At 41.7% G+C, this 20,718-nt stretch overlaps 1 long non-coding RNA gene across 1 annotated transcript; it reads left to right on the forward strand.

Annotated features, from left to right (window-relative positions):
• The first annotated feature begins 1,159 nt into the window (after positions 1 to 1,159).
• Positions 1,160 to 19,968, forward strand: LOC117277358 (uncharacterized). The gene is made up of 3 exons (XR_004507629.2): positions 1,160 to 1,819; positions 16,582 to 16,649; positions 17,185 to 19,968. It is a non-coding gene; the product is annotated as an uncharacterized lncRNA (long non-coding RNA).
• The last annotated feature ends 750 nt before the right edge of the window (positions 19,969 to 20,718 follow it).

Consider the following 20,718-nt stretch of genomic DNA (forward strand, 5'->3'; position numbering starts at 1 on the left):
ATGAATACATACTGCAGATACATTTGAATATATATATATATATATATATATATATATATATATATACACATAAATTATATTAATTAAAAAAATATATGAATACATTAAATACATATTGCTGAATATATACTTTTGGATAAAACAGTGAAGCAAAGTGAAGCTTTGAAATTATATAATTACATTGAATACAGTTAAATACAGTGAATATATTGAAAAAGTAGAAAAAACTAAAGACAGTGAATACAATGAAATACAGCGAGATACATTGAAATACAATGAAAAAAAGATAACAGACTCTTCAAGTTCTCCAGCCCCAAACTCCGTCTCCAATCCACCGATATCTAGGCCGCCGCCATGTGGGGCGTCGCCGCCGGTACCGGCGCCCTCTGAGTCGTCCAGGTAATGAATCTCTCATTTCTGCTTTGAAAATTTTGAGATCTGCACTTGTATTTCTCCAGATCTTTGTTTCTCCTTTATCTTTTTTTTTTCAGATCTTTGTTTCTACTTACCACAACTCTTTGGAGCAAAAAAAGTTGAATGCAGCCCAACAAGGAAGGGGAAAGTGGTCGCCGGCCGGATCTGTCGTTGGTTGAACACAGCCCCTGCTAGGGTTTCTAAAGCAGGGGAGGAAAAAATTGGGGGAAAAAGAGATGAAAGAGGAAAGAGAAAGGAGGAGAGAGGGAGAGAGAAGTTTACTTCCTATACGGTAATTTTGTGAGAGAAAAAAAAAAGAAAGAAGGAGAGAGAAAAATAATACACAGCGTATTTAATGGCTTAAAGGTAGGAAGTGGCCATAAATAGATATTTTGCTATAAAAATTAAAAGGTAGCTATAGGAGATAATTTTTTAAAAGAGTATTTATTTATAATAAATAAGGTATCAACATTTTCTATAGGTGGTGAAATTTCCTTGAATTTTCAGCTTTTCTTGGCCCAATTTTGTAGAATTTTGGAGCCCAGCAAGAACTGAGCCCAATCTCCCCAACCCCATTCCAACCCCAATCCGCCGACCCGCCTACTTGACCCATCAGCCGACCCGCCCAAAACCCTTTAAATCCTAGCCCTTCATTTAATTTAATCCAATGGGTATACTCCTTTACCTTACCATATAAAAGCTCATTATAACACCCCTAAACCTAACCCTAATTCTCCAACACCCAGTCGCATACCCCCATTACCCCTCACTCCTGTCGCGCCAACAACACCCAAACTCGCCGGAAAACTCACCAAGAACCGGTCGAGATAACTCATGGTCCCTCTCTCTCCTCCCTCCTCCACGTCAATAATATCCCCCATGTGCCTGACGCGTTTTGTGATTTTTTTGAGAATGAATTTCGAAAAAATGGGAGTCGTGGATTGATATTTAATCAATCCTCTGCCTCCATCTGTCCGAAATTCATTCTAAAAAAATGTTTTTAGGATTTCTTGGAGAGTAAGGGAAGAACCTTCGAGAGAGAACTATATATTGTGAAGTTTTCAGGATTTTGGGGGGATTTTTTTAGGAGAGAAATTTTGAGAGAAAAGGTTTGAGATAGAAAAACTAGGGTTCTTCTCATTCTTCCATTTCATTTTTTTTATTTTTCCAGAAAATTCAAACCAAAAAAAAAATCAGTTTCTTTGGTTCGACTTTTGCTTTACAACTATGGAGTCCGTTTGAATTTTGGAAGCCATTTTTTGTTGAGCTTGTGTTCGGGTTTGATATTTTCCGGTGCCGTTCGTGTTTCCGGTCGCGGTTCCTGTTGCAATTCCTTCGTTCAAGCTCATTCTCTGTGATTCCGTCATTGTAGCTGTTGAAATTTAATTGAAAGTTCGGCTTCCAGGTCCATTTCTCTACTTGTTCTTTTAACGTTTATTTTGGTGTTTGATTGAAAATATGATGAGAGCCGGGGTTTAGTTGGTTTATAAATTATTCGATTCTCTGTTTGCTTTAGAGGAAAGTGTTGGCTTATGAGATTAACAAATAGAATTCAAACTAGTTTGGTGAGTGTTAACAAGGGTTTGAAGCCGCCATATGATTGCTTGCAGTTTTCATGAACGTCTCACTTGTTTGGTCGAGTTTAAACGTGAAGTGAGTTCTGAAATTATCCGTTTTACAATTTGATACGAATCTGCCTGGTCTCTTGTCCTTTTTTCCCTCTTTGTTGACTGATAATCGCATCTGAGAACTTTCTGTTCTTGACTTAAATCTGTCGGCATCCTTAGTCGAGGTTTTGATTAGTTTGGTTCTGTATTCTGTTTTCTGAGTTGGTGTCCAAGCTGTGAATGTACGGAACATTCGGCGGTTGAATTCTGGTGTCGAAAGGCTTGTAGAATATTGGTATTTGCGTTTCCGTTTTATGTAGAATATTAGTCGCTTAGTGTCACGACCCGAAATTTTTCACCGACGGGACCGTGATGGCGCCTAACATTTCACTTGTTAGGCAAGCCAACGTTAGAGAATCATTTACCAATTCCTTATTTTCGTTCAGTAATTAGCAATAGTTAACTACGATGAAATATAACAAGTGCGGAATATCATAAATCTGTATTAACTACTACCACCTGGATCTGGAGTTACAATTCACGAGCATTCTAGAATTTACTACAAGTAATAGTCTGAAAGAAATACGACTGTCTGAATGAAAGAAAACAGTAGGATATAAAAGATAGACGGGGACTTCAAGGTCTGTGAACGCCGAAGATCTACCTTGAGTCTCCGAACAGCGGACCAGTAGCAAATCTCGATCAACCTGAGCCGGTATCAAAATCTGCAAAGAAAGTGCAAGAGTGCAGTAATAGTACAACCGACCCCATGTACTGGTAAGTATCGAGTCTAACCTCGACGAAGTAGTGACGAGGCTAAGGCAAGACACCTACAATCAACCTGTACAATTTAACAATGTATACGCAAATAACAGGAATGAAGAACTAAACAGGAAATGTCGGGAGGGGAGACATACTAAGGGGAATACAAGATAAAGAACTACAACAGAATGATCACCGGAGAAGTCAATATACCATGAATCAACAGGAATAGTGAATACAGTAAAGAAAAATGCACGGCATCACCCTTCGTGCTTTTACTCTCAATCTCACCATAAAATTAATAGAAACGGCACGACATCACCCTTCATGCTTTTACTCTCATATCATGGCACGACATCACCCTTCATGCTTTTACTCTCATATCATGGCACGACATCGCCCTTCGTGCATTAACACTCATAATATGGCACGGCATCACCCTTTATGCATTAACACTCACAATATGGCACGGCATCACCCTTCGTGCATTAATACTCACAATACGGCACAACATCACCCTTCATGCATTAACACTCACAATATGGCACGGCATCACCCTTCGTGCATTAACACTCTCCCTTACCATAATGCAATGCATAAATAACAACAGGGAAATAGAATAACAAGTACAAACCTTACTTCAACATTTGATTCCATAATATCAATCTCAACTTTGAAATAAAAACTCAATTATCACCAGAAAATTCTGTAAACATGATAAGAACGATAATTTAAACAATACTAGTATAACACGTAGCAATTTGGCATAGGAATGAGACAATATCAGAAAAACAGAGAAACATGGAAAAACAGGTAAATTGGCGGCGCATAGGTACTCATCACCTCACATATACGCCGCTCACATGAATTTCACTTAGCAAATAATCTAAGGTTCCTAATTCCCTCAAGTCAGGGTTAGACACAACACTTACCTCGCTCCGAAGGTCACTAAATTCTCAATCATAGCTTTTCCTTTGTAATTCACCTCCAAACCACCCGTATCTATTCAAAAATGACTCAATAATATCAAATATTGCTAAAGGAATCAATTATATTGCATAAATTAAATTTCCCAATTTTTTCCTCCAAAAAGTCAAAAAATCCACCCCAGGCCTGCTTGGTCAAAACCCGAGGCTCGGACCAAAATCTTTTTACCCATTCACCCCCGAGCCCGAATATGTAATTAGTTTTGGAATCCAACCTCAAATTAAGGTCTAAATCCCCAAATTCCTGAAATCCCTATTTTCTACCCTAACCCCTAATTCTACCATGAAAACTCTAGATTTTAGGTTAAAAATTCAAGAGATGTAATGGGTAATTGAAAGAAAATGGTTTAGAATCACTTGCCAACAATTTGGGGAAGGAATGATTCTTGAAAAATCGCCCCTCACCGTTTGGTTTTTGAGAAAAATGTGTTTTTTGGCAAAAGTCCCGTTTTGGATTCTGTTAAATGCTGGGCGACAGTGTTCATCGCGTTCGCGAGAGCACTGTCGCGTTCGCGAAGGGTCCTGGCTTCCAAGCCTTCGCGTTCGTGAGACCCAGCTCGCCTTCACGATGATCACTCCCCTCTGGCCTTCGCGTTCGCGAGGAATGGCTCGCGTTCGCGCTGAAGGAACGACAAAACCCCCCTCCTCCTTCCCCCCCAGGTCCCCACATGCTTCACGTTCGCGTTGAGCCGGTCGCATTCGCGAAGGGTAAATCCCCCATCACTTCGCGTTCGCGACAGGCCTTCGCGTTCGTGAAGAAGAAGTCTCAGCCTCATCAGATTACTCTTCGCGTTCGCGAGAGAACCTTCGCGAACGCGAAGAAGGATATGACAGACACCAGAATCTTCAGAAACTAGATTTTTCCCAAGTCCAAAACATCCCGTGGCCTATCTGAAACTCACTCGAGCCCTCGGGGCTCCAAACCAAACATGCACACAAGTCCAAAAATATCATACGAACTTGCTCGCATGATCAAATCGCCAAAATAACACCTAGAGCTCTAAATTTAGCACCAAATCAAATAAAATTCTCAAGAACACTTTAAAACTTCTAATTTCTCAACTGGACGTCCGAATCACGTCAAATCAACTCCATTTCTCACCAAATTCTACGGACATGTCTTAAATATCATAATGAACTTGTACCGGGCTCCGAAACCAAAATACGGACCCGGTACTAACAATGCCAAACATCAATCAATTCTTAAAAATAATTAATTTTCAAACTTTTAATTTTCATTAAAAATTTATAACTTGAGCTTGGGACCTCCGAATTCGATTCTGGGCATACGCCCATGTCCCATAATTCGATACGGACCTACCGGGACCGTCAAAGCACGAATTCGGGCCCGTTTACCAAAAATGTTGACCGAAGTCAACTAAAATCAACTTTTAAGGCAAAAATTCTTATTTTCATCAGTTTTCAACATAAAAGCTTTCTGGAAACCTACCCGGAATGCGCGCGCAAATCGAGGAGCGCAGATTCTTATTAAAATCAGATATTAAAATTCTTATTAAAATCAGATTTTTAAGGCTTAAGAGCGCAGATTCAAGTTCTAAAACATAAGATGACCTTTTGGGTCATCACATTCTCCACCTCTAAAACAATCATTTGTCCTCGAACGGACATAGAAAAATACCTGGGCTGGTGAAAAGGTGGGGATATCTACTCCGCATATCGGACTCGGACTCCCAAGTAGCTACCTCAATAGGCTGACCTCTCCACTGCACTCGAACTGAAGGGTAACTCTTTGACCTCAACTGACGAATCTGTTGGTCTAGAATGGCCACCGGCTCCTCCTCGTAAGTCAAATCCTTGTCCAACTGGACAAAGCTAAAATCTAACACGTGGGACGAGTCACCATGATATTTTCGAAGCATAGACACATGGAATACCGGATGAACTGAGGATAACCCTGCAGCCAACGCAAGTCTATAAGCTACCTCCCCCACTCTCTCAAGGATCTCAAATGGCCCGATATACCTAGGGCTCAACTTGCCCTTCTTCCCAAATCTCATAACACCTTTCATGGGCGATACCCCAAGCAATATTCTTTCTCCAACCATGAATACAATATCACGAACTTTACGGTCAGCATAACTCTTTTGCCTGGACTGAGCTGCACGAAGTCGATCCTGTATAATCTTGACCTTGTCCAAGGCCTCCTGAACTAAATCTGTACCCAATAACCGAGCCTCCCCCGGATCGAACCACCCAACGGGCGACCTGCATCGTCTACTATATAATGCCTCATAGGGAGCCATCTGAATGCTCGACTGGTAGCTATTATTATAGGCAAACTCCGCTAACGAAAAAAACTAATCCCAAGAACCTCCAAAGTCAATAACACAGGCGCGGAGCATATCCTCTAAGATCTGAATAGTACGCTCGGACTACCCGTCCGTCTGAGGATGAAATATTGTGCTCAATTCAACCCAACGTACCCAACTCACGCTGAACTGCCCTCCAAAAGTGCGAGGTAAACTGCGTACCTTGATCAGAAATGATAGACACGGGCACACCGTGAAGACGAACGATCTCACGAATATAAATCTCTGCCAACTGCTCCGAGGAATAGGTAACTGCCACATGAATGAAATGCGCTGACTTAGTCAGCCTGTCCATAATGACCCAAACTGCATCGAACTTCCTCTGAGTCAGTGGAATCCAACAACAAAGTCCATAGTGATATGCTCCCACTTCCACTCAGGAATATCTAACCTCTGAAGTAAACCACCAGGTCTCTGATGCTCACACTTTACCTGCTGGCAATTTAGGCACCGAGCAACATAGGTAACTATGGCCTTCTTTATTCGCCACCACCAATAATGCTGCCTTAAGTCCTGATATATCTTGGCGGCGCCCGGATGAATAGAATACCGGGAACTGTGGGACCCCTCAAGGATCAACTCATGAAGTCCATCCACATTAGGCACACAAATACGACCATGCATCCTCAAAACTCTGTCATCTCCAACAGTAACCTGCTTGGCACCACCGTGCCGCACTGTGTCTCTAAGGACAAGTAAATAAGGATCGTCATCCTGCCGATCTCTGATGCGCTCAAATAAAGAAGACCGATCAACTGTACAAGCTAGAACATGGCTGGGCTCAGAAACATCTAACCTCACGAACTTGTTGGCCAAGGCCTGAACATCTAATGCAAGTGGTCTCTCACCAACTGGAATATATGCAAGGCTACCCATACTGACTGACTTTCTACTCAAAGCATCGGCCACCACATTGGCCTTCCCGGGATGATACAATATGGTGATATCACAGTCTTTCAATAGCTCCAGCCACCTCCTCTGCCTCAAATTGAGTTCCTTCTGCTTGAACAAATACTGCAAGCTCCGATGATTAGTGAATATCTCACATGGCACGCCGTAAAGATAGTGCCTCCAAATCTTCAGCGCGTGAACGATGGCTGCCAGCTCTAGATCATGAACAGGGTAATTCTTCTCATGAACCTTCAGCTGCCGTGAAGCATATGTAATAACCTTGCCACCCTGCATCAATATCGCACCCAGACCAATATGAGATGCATCATAATATACTGTATAAGATCCTGAACCTGTGGGTAACACCAATACCAGTGTCGTAGTCAAAGCTGTCTTGAGCTTCTGAAAGCTCGCTTCACACTCGTCTGACCACCTGAACGGGGCACCCTTCTGGATCAATCTGGTCAATGGGGCTGTTATGGATGAAACCCTTCCACAAATCAACGGTAATAGCCCGACAAACCCAGGAAACTACGGATCTTTGTAGCTGATGTGGGTCTAAGCCAATTCTGAACTGCCTCAATCTTCTTAGGATCCACCTGAATACCCTCTGCTGATACAACGTGACCCAAGAAAGCAACTAAACTCAACCAAAACTTGCATTTTGAGAACTTAGCATATAACTGGCTGTCTCTCAGAGTCTGAAGAACGATCCGAAGGTGCTGCTCATGCTCCTCTCGGCTGTGGGAGTAGATCAAGATATCATCAATAAACACAACCACAAAGGAATCCAAGTAGGGTTTGAACACCCGGTTCATCAAATCCATGAATGTCGTTGGGGCATTTGTCATCCCAAATGACATCACTAGAAACTCATAATGCCTATACCGAGTCTGAAAAGTTGTCTTAGGAATATCAGATGCCGTAATCCTCAACTGATAGTAGCCAGATCTCAAATCAATCTTTGAAAACACCTTGGCACCCTGAAGCTGATCAAATAAATCATCAATCCTCGGCAATGGATACTTGTTCTTGATGGTGACTTTGTTCAACTGCCGATAGTCTATACACATCCTCATCGATCCATATTTCTTCTTCACAAACAACACAGGTGCACCCCAGGGCGACTAGGTCTAATGAAGCCCTTATCAAGCAAATCTTGCAACTGCTCCTTCAATTCTTTCAACTCTGGCAGGGCCATGCGGTATGGCAGAATGGAAATGGGCTGAGTGCCCGGAGCCAAATCAATGCAGAAATCAATATCCCTGTCGGGTGGCATCCCCGGTAGGTTTACAGGAAACACCTCTGGAAACTCACGAACAACCGACACTGAACCCATGGAAGGAACCTCCGCACTAGAATCGCGGACATAAGCCAAATAAGCTAGACACCCCTTTTCGACCATATGCCGAGCCTTCACATAAGAGATAACCCTGCTGACAGAATGGACAAGATTCTATCTTCACTCTAATGGAGGCAACCCCTACAAGGCTAAGTTCACCGTCTTGGCGTGACAATCTAATATAGCATGATAAGGTGACAGCCAATCCATACCCAGTATGACATCAAAATCAACCATGTCGAGAAGTAGAAGATGTACACGAGTCTCAAGACTCCCAATGGTGACCACACACGAACGATAAACATGATCTACAACAATAGCATCTCCCACTGGTGTGGACACATACACAAGAGCACTCAAAGAATCACGGGACACAACCAAATAGGAAGCAAAATAGGATGACACATATGAGTAAGTAGATCCTGGATCAAATAGAACTGAAGCATCTCTACTACAAACTAAAACAGTACTTGTGATAACAGCATAAGATGACTCAGCCTCAGGCCTGGCTGGGAAAGCATAACACCGGGGCTGGGCCACACCACCCTGAACTACATCCCTGGGACGGCCTCTAGCTGGCTGGTCTCTACCTCTAACGGCCTGACCTCCACCTCTAATTGTCTGGCCCCTACCTCTGGCTGTCTGACCCCTGCCTCTGGCTGGCTGAGCAGGTAGTGCAGCAACTGGTGCCGGAACTATGGCACGAGAACTCTGATGCTGTGAGCTGCCCGTTGCCCGAGGGCAAAATCTAGCAATGTTCCTCGGATCACCACAAGTATAACATAACCTCGGCTGTTGTGACTACTGACCCTGAAACTGACCCTGTCGACCTGAATAACCATCCTGATAACTCTGGAGTGGAGGTTCACTAATAGGAGCTGGTGGTGCACTGTAGGCTAGCTGGTCAGAATAATGCATCTGAGGGCCATGACCACCTGAGGCACCGTGGGATGCCTGGAGTGCTAAATAAAATGGCCTGGGAGGATGGCCTCTACCAAAAGTACTCCGGCCTCTAGATGAGGCACCGCTAAACTCATCGGAATGACGAGGCCTCTTGTCAGACCCCTGACCTCCCTGAGTAAGAATCATCTCGACTCGTCTGGCGACATTAGCAGCCGCCTGAAAAGAAATCTCACTCCCAGTCTCCTTAGCCATCTGCAATCTGATAGGCTGAGGAAGTCCATCAATAAACCTCCTCACCCTCTCTCTCTCTCTCTCTCTCTCTCTCTCTCTCTCTCTCTCTCTCTCTCTCTCGGTGGGAAGCAAAAGAATGGCATGACGGGCCAAATCCACAAAACGGGTCTCATACTAAGTAACAGTCATACTGCCCTGCTGGAGACGCTCAAACTGACGGCGACGCTCCTCTCTCAATGTGATAGGCAGAAACTTCTCTATGAAGAGCTGAGAGAACTGGTCCCAAGTAAGAGAAGGCGACCCAGCTGGTCTGGTCAACAAGTAATCTCTCCAACATTTATTGGCGGAACCAGTCATCTGCAATGCAGTAAAATCGACCCCATAAGTCTCCACTATACCTATGTTCTGTAGAACCTCGTGACAGCTGTCAAGATACTCCTGGGGGTCCTCTGAAGGAGCACCACTGAAGTGAACAGGAAAGAGCTTGGTAAACCTGTCCAATCTCCATAAAGCCTTAGAAGACATAGCTGGCCCATCTCTGACCTGTGCCGCAATAACCGGCCGAACTAATCTGATTGGCTGAGCTGCTAGAGCCTGATACTGGGGAGCTATCTGCTCCGGAGTGGGAGTGGTAGGAGTCTGGGCTCCTCCTCCAGCCTGAGAGACTGCTGTTGCCATAGGAAATGCGCCAGTCTGGGCCACACTCTCCATAAGGCCCACCAAACGGACCAAAGCGTCCTGAAGTACTGGGTAGCAATGAACCCCTCCGGAACCTGAGCTGGTCCGACAGGAACAGTCTGGGCTGGAACCTCCTCGTCAATCTCCATCTGAGGCTCCACTGCTGGGGCTGTTGCTCGGGCCCTAGGCTGAGCCATGCCCCATGCCTCGGCCTCTAGCACGGCCTCGACCTCTGCCATGCATAGGAGCTATCACTGGAGGCCCTGGCTGCTGCTCAGCTGAGGAAGCGGTACGTGTTCTCGCCATCTGCGGGAGAATAAGAGTAGAAGAGTTCAATCAGTATTGAGAAAACAAAATCGCACGACAAAGAAGAATAGAAGTGAAACTTGTTCCTAAACTTCATAGCCTCTTGAAGATAAGCACAGACATCTCCGTACCGATCCTCCAGACTCTACTAAGCTTGCTCGTGAATCGTGAGACCTAGGCAACCTAATGCTCTGATACTAACTGTCACGACCCAAAATTTTTCACCGACAGGACCGTGATGGCGCCTAATATTTCACTTTCTAGGCAAGCCAACGTTAGAGAATCATTTATCAATTCCTTATTTCCATTCAGTAATTAGCAATAATTAACTACAATGAAATATAACAAGTGCGGAATATTATAAATCTGTATTAACTACTACCACCCGGATCTGGAGTCACAATTCACGAGCATTCTAGAATTTACTACAAGTTATAGTCTGAAAAAAATACAACTGTCTGAATGAAAGAAAATAGTAGGACATAAAAGATAGACGGGGACTTTAAGGTCTGTGAACGCCGACAGATCTACCTTGAGTCTCCAGACAGCGGACCAGTAGCAAATCTCGATCAACCTTAGCCAGTATCAAAATCTGCACAGAAAGTGTAGAGTGCAGTATCAGTACAACCGACCCCATGTACTGGTAAGTATCGAGCCTAACCTCGATGAAGTAGTGACGAGGCTAAGGCAAGACACCTACAATCAACCTGTACAATTTAACAATGTATACGCAAATAACAGGAATGAAGAACTAAACAAGAAATGTCGGGAGGGGAGACATACTAAGGGGAATACAAGATAAAGAACTACAACAGAATGATCACCGGAGCAGTCAATATACTATGAATCAACAAGAATAGTGAATATAGTAAAGAAAAATGCACGGCATCACCCTTTGTGCTTTTACTCTCGATCTCACCATAAAATTAATAGTTACGGCACGGCATCACCCTTCATGCTTTAACTCTCATATTATGGTACGGCATCACCCTTCGTGTATTAACACTCACAATATGGCACGACATCACCCTTTGTGCATTAATACTCATAATACGGTACAGTATCACCCTTCATGCATTAACACTCACAATATGGCACGGCATCACCCTTCGTGCATTAACACTCTCCCTTACCATAATGCAATGCATAAATAACAACAGGGAGATAGAATAACAAGTACAAACCTTACTTCAACATTTGGTTCCATAATATCAATCTCAACTTTGAAATAAAAACTCAATTATCACCAGAAAATTCTGTAAACATGATAAGAACGATAATTTGAATAACACTAATATAACATAGCAATTTGGCATAGGAATGAGACAATATCAGAAAAATAGAGAAATATGGAAAAACAGGTAAATTGGCGGCGCATAGGTTCTCGTCACCTCACATATACGCCGCTCATATGAATTTCACTTAGCAAATAATCTAAGATTCCTAATTCCCTCAAGTCAGGGTTAGACACAACACTTACATCGCTCCGAAGGCCACTAAATTCTCAATCACAGCTTTTTCATTGGAATTCACCTCCAAACCACCCGTATCTATTCAAAAATGACTCAATAATATCAAATATTGCTAAAGGAATCAATTATATTGCATAACTTAAATTTTCCAATTTTTTCTCCAAAAAGTCAAAAAATCGACCCCGGGCCCGCTTCGTCAAAACCCGAGGTTCAGACCAAAATCGTTTTACCCATTCACCCCCGAGCCCGAATATATAATTAGTTTTGGAATCCGACCTCAAATTAAGGTCTAAATCCCCAAATTCCCGAAATCCCTATTTTCTACCTTAACCTCTAATTCTACCATGAAAACTCTAGATTTTAGGTTGAAAATTCAAGAAATATAATGGGTAATTGAAAGAAAATGGTTTAGAATCACTTGCCAACAATTTGGAGAAGGAATGACTCTTGGAAAATCGCCCCTCACCGTTTGGTTTTTGAGAAAAATGAGTTTTTTGGCAAAAATCCCATTTTGTATTCTGTTAAGTGCTGGGCGACAGTGCTCATCGCGTTCGCGAAGGGTCCTGGCTGCCAAGCCTTCGCGTTCGCGAGACCAAGCTCGCGTTCGCAATGATCACTCCCCTCTGGCCTTCGCGTTCGCGAGGAATGGCTCGCGTTCGCGCTGATGGAACGACAAAACCCTCCCTCCCCCTTCCCCTAGGTCCCCACATGCTTCGCGTTCGCGTTGAGCCGGTCGCGTTCACGAAGGGTAAATCCTCCATCACTTCGCGTTCGCGACCAGGCCTTCGCGTTCGCGAAGAAGAAGTCTCGGCCTCATCAGATTACTCTTCGCGTTCACGAGAGAAATTTTGCGAACACGAAGAAGGATATGACAGACACCAGAATCTGCAGAAACTAGATTTTTCCTAAGTCCAAAACATCTCGTGGCCTATCCGAAACTCACCCGAGCACTCGGGGCTCCAAACCAAACATGCACACAAGTCCAAAAATATCATACGAACTTGCTCGCGCGATCAAATCGCCAAAATACCACCTAGAACTCTAAATTTAGCACCAAGTCAAATAAAATTCTCAAGAACACTTTAAAACTTCTAATTTCTCAACTGGACGTCTGTATCACGTCAAATCAACTCCATTTCTCACCAAATTCCACAGACATGTCTTAAATATCATAATGAACCTGTACCGGATTCCGAAACTAAAATACGGATTCGGTACTAACAATGTCAAACATCAATCTATTCTTAAAAATAATTAATTTTCAGTCTTTTAATTTTCATCAAAAATTCATAACTTGAGTTAGGGACCTCCAATTCGATTCTGGACATACGCCCAGGTCCCATAATTCAATACGGACCTACCGGGACCGTCGAAGCACGGATCCGGGCCCGTTTACCAAAATTGTTGACCAAAGTCAACTAAAATTAACTTTTAAGGCAAAAATTCTTATTTTCATCAGTTTTCAATATAAAAGCTTTCCGGAAACCTGTCCGGACTGCGCACGCAAATCGAGAAGGATAAAAATAATATTTTTAAGGCTTAAGAGCGCATATTCGAGTTTTAAAATATAAGATGACATTTTGGGTCATCACACTTAGATATGAATTCCATGTGTTCAAATGATTAATTTTCAGATTTAAAAACCGGTTAGCGCTTCTTGTTTGAGTTCAAGGATAAAATGAAAGTTTGATGAAGTGTAACCACTGGTTTGCGACTTAACTCGAGCTGATTTTGCCTTCAACATAGTAATCTTTACGGTTGCTAATCTGATAGTTATTTTTAGAAGGCCAGTTTGTCATTCCAATTCCTTTGTTAATTAAGTTTGGTGCAAATTGCATTCCTGGCAGCCGTGTTGCTGAATTTGTATTAGTTATGACTGATTGAAATTGGAACTCATGGTTTAAGTGTGTGTAGGCGTTAGTGAGTTTGAGTCTTCTGTTGAGTGTTTCCCATTCCATTGTCGTAAAGAATGAGATTAATGGTTGTTTCCTTTTAGAGTTTGTGTCATGTTCTATTATGATAGTTAAGTGAAGAAGTTGTTTATGTTGGTTGATTTAACGTGAAGATATGAACGAGTGGCTTCAAACATGTATTAGTATGAATTGTTGTTTCTTTATAAGGGAATTGAATAATAATGGGGTTAAGGGATACAAGCTCTCAATCATTTTTTTTTGAACCCCAGTGTGATGACCCAAAATATCATCTTTAAATTTAATAAGTAATTATGTGTTCTAAGACCTCGAAAAGCACCATTTATCATTCATCGACTTACGTGCACAGTCCGTAAAATTTTCCGGAAAGTTTTCATGTGAAAAATGGATTAAAATATGAAATACAGCTTTAAAACTCAACTGAGTTGACCTTGGTCAATATTTTTAGCAAACGGACCCGGATCAGTATTTTGACAGTTCCGATAGCTCCGTATCGTGATTTGGGACTTGGGCGTGTGCCCGAAATTTAATTTGGAGATTCCTAACTCAAGTTATGACCATTTAACAAAACTAGCAATTTAAAGGCTAAAGATTTTCAAATTTGACTACGGGGTTGACTTTTTGATATCAGAGCCGGAATCCGATTCTAGAAATTTGAACAACTTCGTTATGTCATTTATGACTTGTGTGCCAAATTTGAAGTCATTCCGGATTCATTTAATATGTTTTGGCACGAGATTTGCAAATTGAAAAGTTTAAAACTCAAAGTTTGAATCGGGGTGTGAATTGTACTTTCAACGTTGTCTGACGTGATACGAGACCTCGAGTAAGTCCGTATTATATTATTGGACTTGTTGGTATATTCGTACGGGGTCCCGAGTACCCCGAGAGTGATAAGGATTGAAATCGGATCAAGAATTGGACTTAAGCAAAATCTGAATTTTTCCTTCTATGGTAATCGCACTTGCGGATTTTTGACCGCAGGTACGAGCTCGCAGAAGCGAGCCTTCGATCGTAGATGCACCCGGGCGTGGCTGGGCAAAAGTCCGCAGGTCCGGAAACCTGCACGCACCTGCGCGTCCGCAGAAGCGGACACAATAATCGCAGAAGCGAAGGCAGCGCAGGTGCGCATTTTTCCTCCGTAGGTGCGAGGCCTCGCTTGGAAGCCCCATTTCGCAGATGCGAGATTTTTCTCGCATATGCGAGCTCGCATGTGCGAGCCCAGACACCCCAGGTGCGGAAATGCCTGTGCAGTGTATATATCGAAGAGTCCGATATTATTTTTATATTTTGGTCGTTTTGAGCTCGGTTAAGGCAAACTTTTGGGCGATTTTCACGGAAAACATTGAGGTAAGTGTTCCTTATCCTATATTGATTATATTTCATGATTCCATAATCGTTTATATCATGAATCCGTGAATTTATTGAAGAAAAATCAGATTTTTCTAAAATCTTCCAAAAACGAAAAATTTAGATTTGAAACTCCATTTGACATCGGAATTGGACAAATATTATATGGTTGAACTCGTATCGGAACGGGTGTTTGGATTTCGCGAGTTTTTTTAGGATTTGAGACGTGGGTCCCACTGTCAAATATTTAAATGAATTTCAGATTTTTATCCGAAAAATTAGTAAATTCATATGGAATTAATTCCTATGATTAGTATTGAATATATCGAATTATTTGTGAATAGATTTGAAGCTTTTGGAGTAAAATTTAAAAGGAAAAGTTGTGGTTGAATAATTGATTGGAATTTGCGAAGCGAGGTAAGTGTCGTGGTTAACCTTGATTTGAGGGAATAGAACCCTTAAATTAATTGTTATGTGAATTGCATGTGAACGGCGTATAGGCGAGGGGACAAGTGCCTATACGTCATCAAATTAATTATTTGCATAATTATTTAAAATTCCTAAATTTGTTTTAATACATGAATTAATTCTTATAATAATTGTTTCTCTCCTATTCTTTGCCAAATATTAATTCTTAAATTCTTGTAATAATTGTTACATGCTTATTTGAAATATGTGCATTAATTGCTACTTGACATTTAGCATATTAAATATTAAACTGTCTATTTTCTTCCTGATTTTCAAAATAAATTATTATTGCCATTGTTTGTTCATAAATAAATTATAATTATTGTGTGCCTTGATGCTTAATAGTTTCTCATTGGACGTGGTATTTATTGGAGTAATTTTTTTTTACATTATGAGTTGTTTAAAGTTATATATATTGGGGGAACTGGTTGCACGCCGCAACGAAAATGAAAGTAAGTATATCTATATTGGGGGATCGGATTGCACGCCGCAATAGACTTATTTAAAAGTCAATATTGGGGGATCAGATTGCACGCCGCAATAAACTTATTAAAAGTCTATATATATACTTGATTGAAATAAATATATGACAAACTTGATTAAAAGAAATATATTGGGAGAGTGGGTTGCACGCTGCAACAGAATTGAATGTGAATATATCGTGAGAGCGGGTTGCACGCTGCAACAGAATTGATGGAAATGATAATTGATTATAACTGCTGAGTTGGATTCAATTATTATAAATGAGTTACCTAATTTATTTCTATTATTGTTGTTGTTACTAATATTGCGTACAGGTAATGTAAGTGACCCGCCTTTGCCTCGTCACTACTTCATCGAGGTTAGACTCAACACTTACCAGTACATGAGGTCGGTTGTACTGATACTACACTCTGCACTTCTTGTGCAGATTTTGGAGTTGGTCTCAGCGGCGTACCATAGACTTGCTCGGATTTCAGTTACCAAAGGTGACTTAAGGTATAACTGCATGGCGTCCGCATTTCTAAAGTCCCCGTGTATTTTACTTTAGCTGTGTGTTTATTTACATACAACTTTATTTTATTCAGACCTTTATTTGTATTTATTCTAGAAGCTCGTGCACTTGTGACACCAATTTTGGGAAGGTATTTACCGTTGTTTTTATGAATTATTTCACTATATTTCAAACTTTGCTTTCTCGTTTGTTTCTTTGATTATTTATAATTTAAAAATTATTTAAAAATTGGTTAATATTATTCTAACGTTGGCTTGCCTAGCAAGTGAAATGTTAGGTGCCATCACGGTCCGAAGGGGGGAATTTCGAGTCGTGACAGTTGGTATCAGAGCACTAGGTTACGTAGGTCTAACGAGTCACGAGCAAGCTTAGTAGAGTCTGAAGGATCGGTACGGAGACGTCTCTACTTATCTCTCAGAGGCTATGGAGTTTAGGAACAATTTCACTTCTATTCTACTCTGTCGTGCGATTTTATTCTATCATCGATGATTGAACCATTCTACTCTTATTCTCCCGCAGATGGTGAGAACACGTAATACCTCTACCGATGGACAGGGACCAGAACCTCCGGTGGCAACTATGGCTAGGGGTAGAAGTCGAGGCCGATGTCGTGCTAGAGGCCGAGGTAGAGCTCAGTCCAGAGCTCGAGCAGCTGCACCTATTGTAGACCCTCAGGTGGACCTTCAGGAGGAGGTCCCAGTTCAAAATGTACCAGCTAGACCAGTTCAGGTCCCGGAAGGATTCATAGCCACTCCAATGCTTCAGGACGCTCTAGTCCGTTTGGTGAGTCTTATGGAGGACATAGCCCAGAATGGTAGGGGAGGAGCACAAACTCCCACTACTCCCACTCCGTAGCAGATGGCTCCCCAGACTCAGGCTCCAGCAGCCCCGTGTAACGACCCGGCCGGTCGTTATGAGAATTTAAGTCTCGTCCGGCGGCATAAGGCCCTGAGCATCTTCGTATTATGTGCATTGACTTGCGTGCATGGTTGAATTCAATTATTGGGTGATTCGAAGTGATTTGGGACAGTTAGTCCCTAAATGAGAGCTTAAGTCTTAAAATTTGGACCGTAGTCCAAACTATGTGAAAACGGATCTGGAATGGAATTTTGTCAACTCCGTTAGCTCCGTTGAGTGATTTTGAGCTTAGGAGCACGTCCGGAATGTGTTTTAGAGGTCTGTAGTAGATTTAGGCTTGAATTGGCGAAAGTTAGATTTTCAGCGATTTCGGCCGATAGTGAAAATTTTGATATCGAGCTCGGAATGGACTTACGAAAGTGGTTGTGGGTTCGTAGTGTCATTTGTGACCTGTGTGCAAAAATTTGAGGTCATTCGGACGTGGTTTGATAGGTTTCGGCATCGGTTGTAGGAATTTAAAGTTTCAAGTTTTTTAAGTTTGAATTGGAAGGTGATTCGTGATTTTAGCATTAGTTGATGTGATTTGAGGGCTCGACTAAGTTCGTATGGTATTTTAGGATTGGTTGGTATGTTTGGTTGAGGTCCCGGGGGGGCTCGGGTGAGTTTCGAGTGCTTAACGGATCAAAAGTTGGACTTGTATTGCTGCTGAACTCTTTACGCATCTGTCATTTTTGCACCTGCGGTGGAGAGACTGCAGGTGCGTGATCGCACATGCGGGGAGGCAAGCACAGAAGTGGAAAAATGGAAGAGTGCCAGGGGTCACAGGTGCGAGGTGAATTCCGCATCTGCGATGCCCGTAGATGCATTAAGGTCACGCAGGCATGGAGGAGATAGCAGAAGCGGACAATAGTCCGCATGCGCGCACTCGCAGATGCGGCCCTTTTTTCGCAGAAGTGGACCCATCCCTCTTTAGTCGTTTCCGCATCTGCGAAGGAAATTCCGCAGGTACTGCATCGCAGGTGCGACCCAAGGTCCGCAGATGCGGAATAACTGGGCAGAAAAGAGGTAGATTCTAGGGTTTGAAGTTCACTTCACAAATTTGATTGAGAGCTCGGTAAAAGGCGGAATTTGGGGAGATTTTCGGAGGAAGTTTTTGCGTAATGATTCCTAACTCCCTTATGGTTATATTCCACTAATCTATGCTAGAATTCATCGTTTAAATTCGGATTTGGGGTGAAAATTTGAGAAAAGTTCTTAGGTCGAATTTTGGGGTTTTGATCGAGATTTTGGTGTCGGATTTTAGTAAATTCGATATGGTTAGACTCGTGAGTGAATGAGCTTTCGTATTTTACAACTTTTACCCAATTCCGAGACGTGGGCCCGTGTTGACTTTTTAGGGCGAATTTCGGAATTTTTGTTAAAGTATTGATTTAATTAATTAGATGAGTCTATTATGATTGTAAATATGATATGTAATTGCTTTTGGCTAGATTTGGGCCATTCAGAGCCGGATATTCATGGAAAGGGCATTCTTACGGATTGATTGAGCTTGACTCGAGGTAAGTATCTTGCCTAACCTTGTGTGGGGGAACTACCCCTTAGGATTTGAGTCATCTATGTTGATTGTAGTCTGTGTACGTGAGGTGACGAGTGCGTGCTCAGACTTATTTGTGGAAAGTTGGCCTTTTAGGGTTCTTATGTCCTTATATTCACTGTGTATGATGTTGTTTTTGAAACGTTTGAATCCCTATTTGCTAGTTTCACCTCTACATGCTTTGATTAGAGATAATTGCTTTAGGATTCACTCTTACTGTCCATTTGACCCTTATTCGACTTAACCAAAGATTTTACCTCTTCTATCGTCGTGATATATTTTTCATAACTGCCTATCTTTAATTGAAATTATTATTTTCTCATCCTATAATTGTTTAGTCTTAATTGGAGTTATGATTATCTTCCGCCGCTTATCCTTACTTGAATTGTTGAATTTTTCTCGTAATTGCTCAACCTCAAAAGGAGTTTAGATAACCTATATCTTAGTTGACTTGCCATTATTTGGAACTATTTGACTAGTGTTGGCTTCTTATTATTGACTTGAATATTGTGGAATTGTTGCTACATTTTTGTTTTGTTTTCCCTTGTTAAACTGTTCTCCTTGTGCCTAGCATTCTTTACTGTGGTTATTGTTTGTGAATAAGTTCTACCGTTCTTGTGATTTAAATTCTTGAGTTGATTTGCTCATCGTACCTTGCATTTCTGTCATTGTTGCTTTTGTACTCGTTGTGGTGATGCACGAGGTTTCTGTCGTGTTATAATTGTTATCTCTGTTGTTTGCGCTGCATATTTAAATTGGGACTACAGACGTATTCCGGGAGATCCCCCAACATTGCATATTTAAATTGGGACTACGGACGTATTCCGGGAGATCCCCCAGCACTGCATATTTATTTTGGGACTACAGACGTATTCCGGGAGATCCCCCAACACTGCATATTTAAATTGGGACTACGGACGTATTCCGGGAGATCCCCCAGCACTGTATATTTAAATTGGGACTACGGACGTATTCTGGGAGATCCCCCTGTCTTGCATAATTAATTCGGGACTACGGGACAGTATCCCGGTAGATTTCCCCTGTGGTTATATCTGTATTCGGAGTTTCTAATCTTCCATGCTTAGGTGTCACAGGGTGACTTATTCTCGAAGGATATTACTTGAAGAGTTTATATTTGAAAAGTATTTATCTTGAAGGAACTATGTTTGAAGATATTTATTTGAAAGGGTTATACTTGAAAAGTATTTATCTTGAAAGAATTATGTTTAAAGGCTAATTATTTGAAAGTTTTATATTTGAAAGGTTTTATCTTGAAAGAACTATGTTTGAAAGATATTTATTTGAAGGAAGTATATTTCAAAAATAATTTCTTATTGGAAAGGATTATATTCTAAAGACCTCAATTTAAAAATTTACGGGTGAAAGTTTACACTTGAAGGATTTGACTAATTTATTGGGGTTGTTGGCTGAGACCTGATGTGAAAACTATTGCAGCTGCTGAATTACTACTTGCCTTTACTGTATTGTGATTTCTGGATTTGGGTTGTGTTTTCGTTCATTCTTCTGTGTCTTATTCTCGTGTTCCGCTGTTACTTCCTGTTTTTCCTTCCTTATTGCAGTTGCTATGTCGTTAGCCATAT

The sequence above is a fragment of the Nicotiana tomentosiformis genome, chromosome 2 (assembly GCF_000390325.3).
Source record: "Nicotiana tomentosiformis chromosome 2, ASM39032v3, whole genome shotgun sequence".
NCBI lineage: Eukaryota > Viridiplantae > Streptophyta > Magnoliopsida > Solanales > Solanaceae > Nicotiana > Nicotiana tomentosiformis.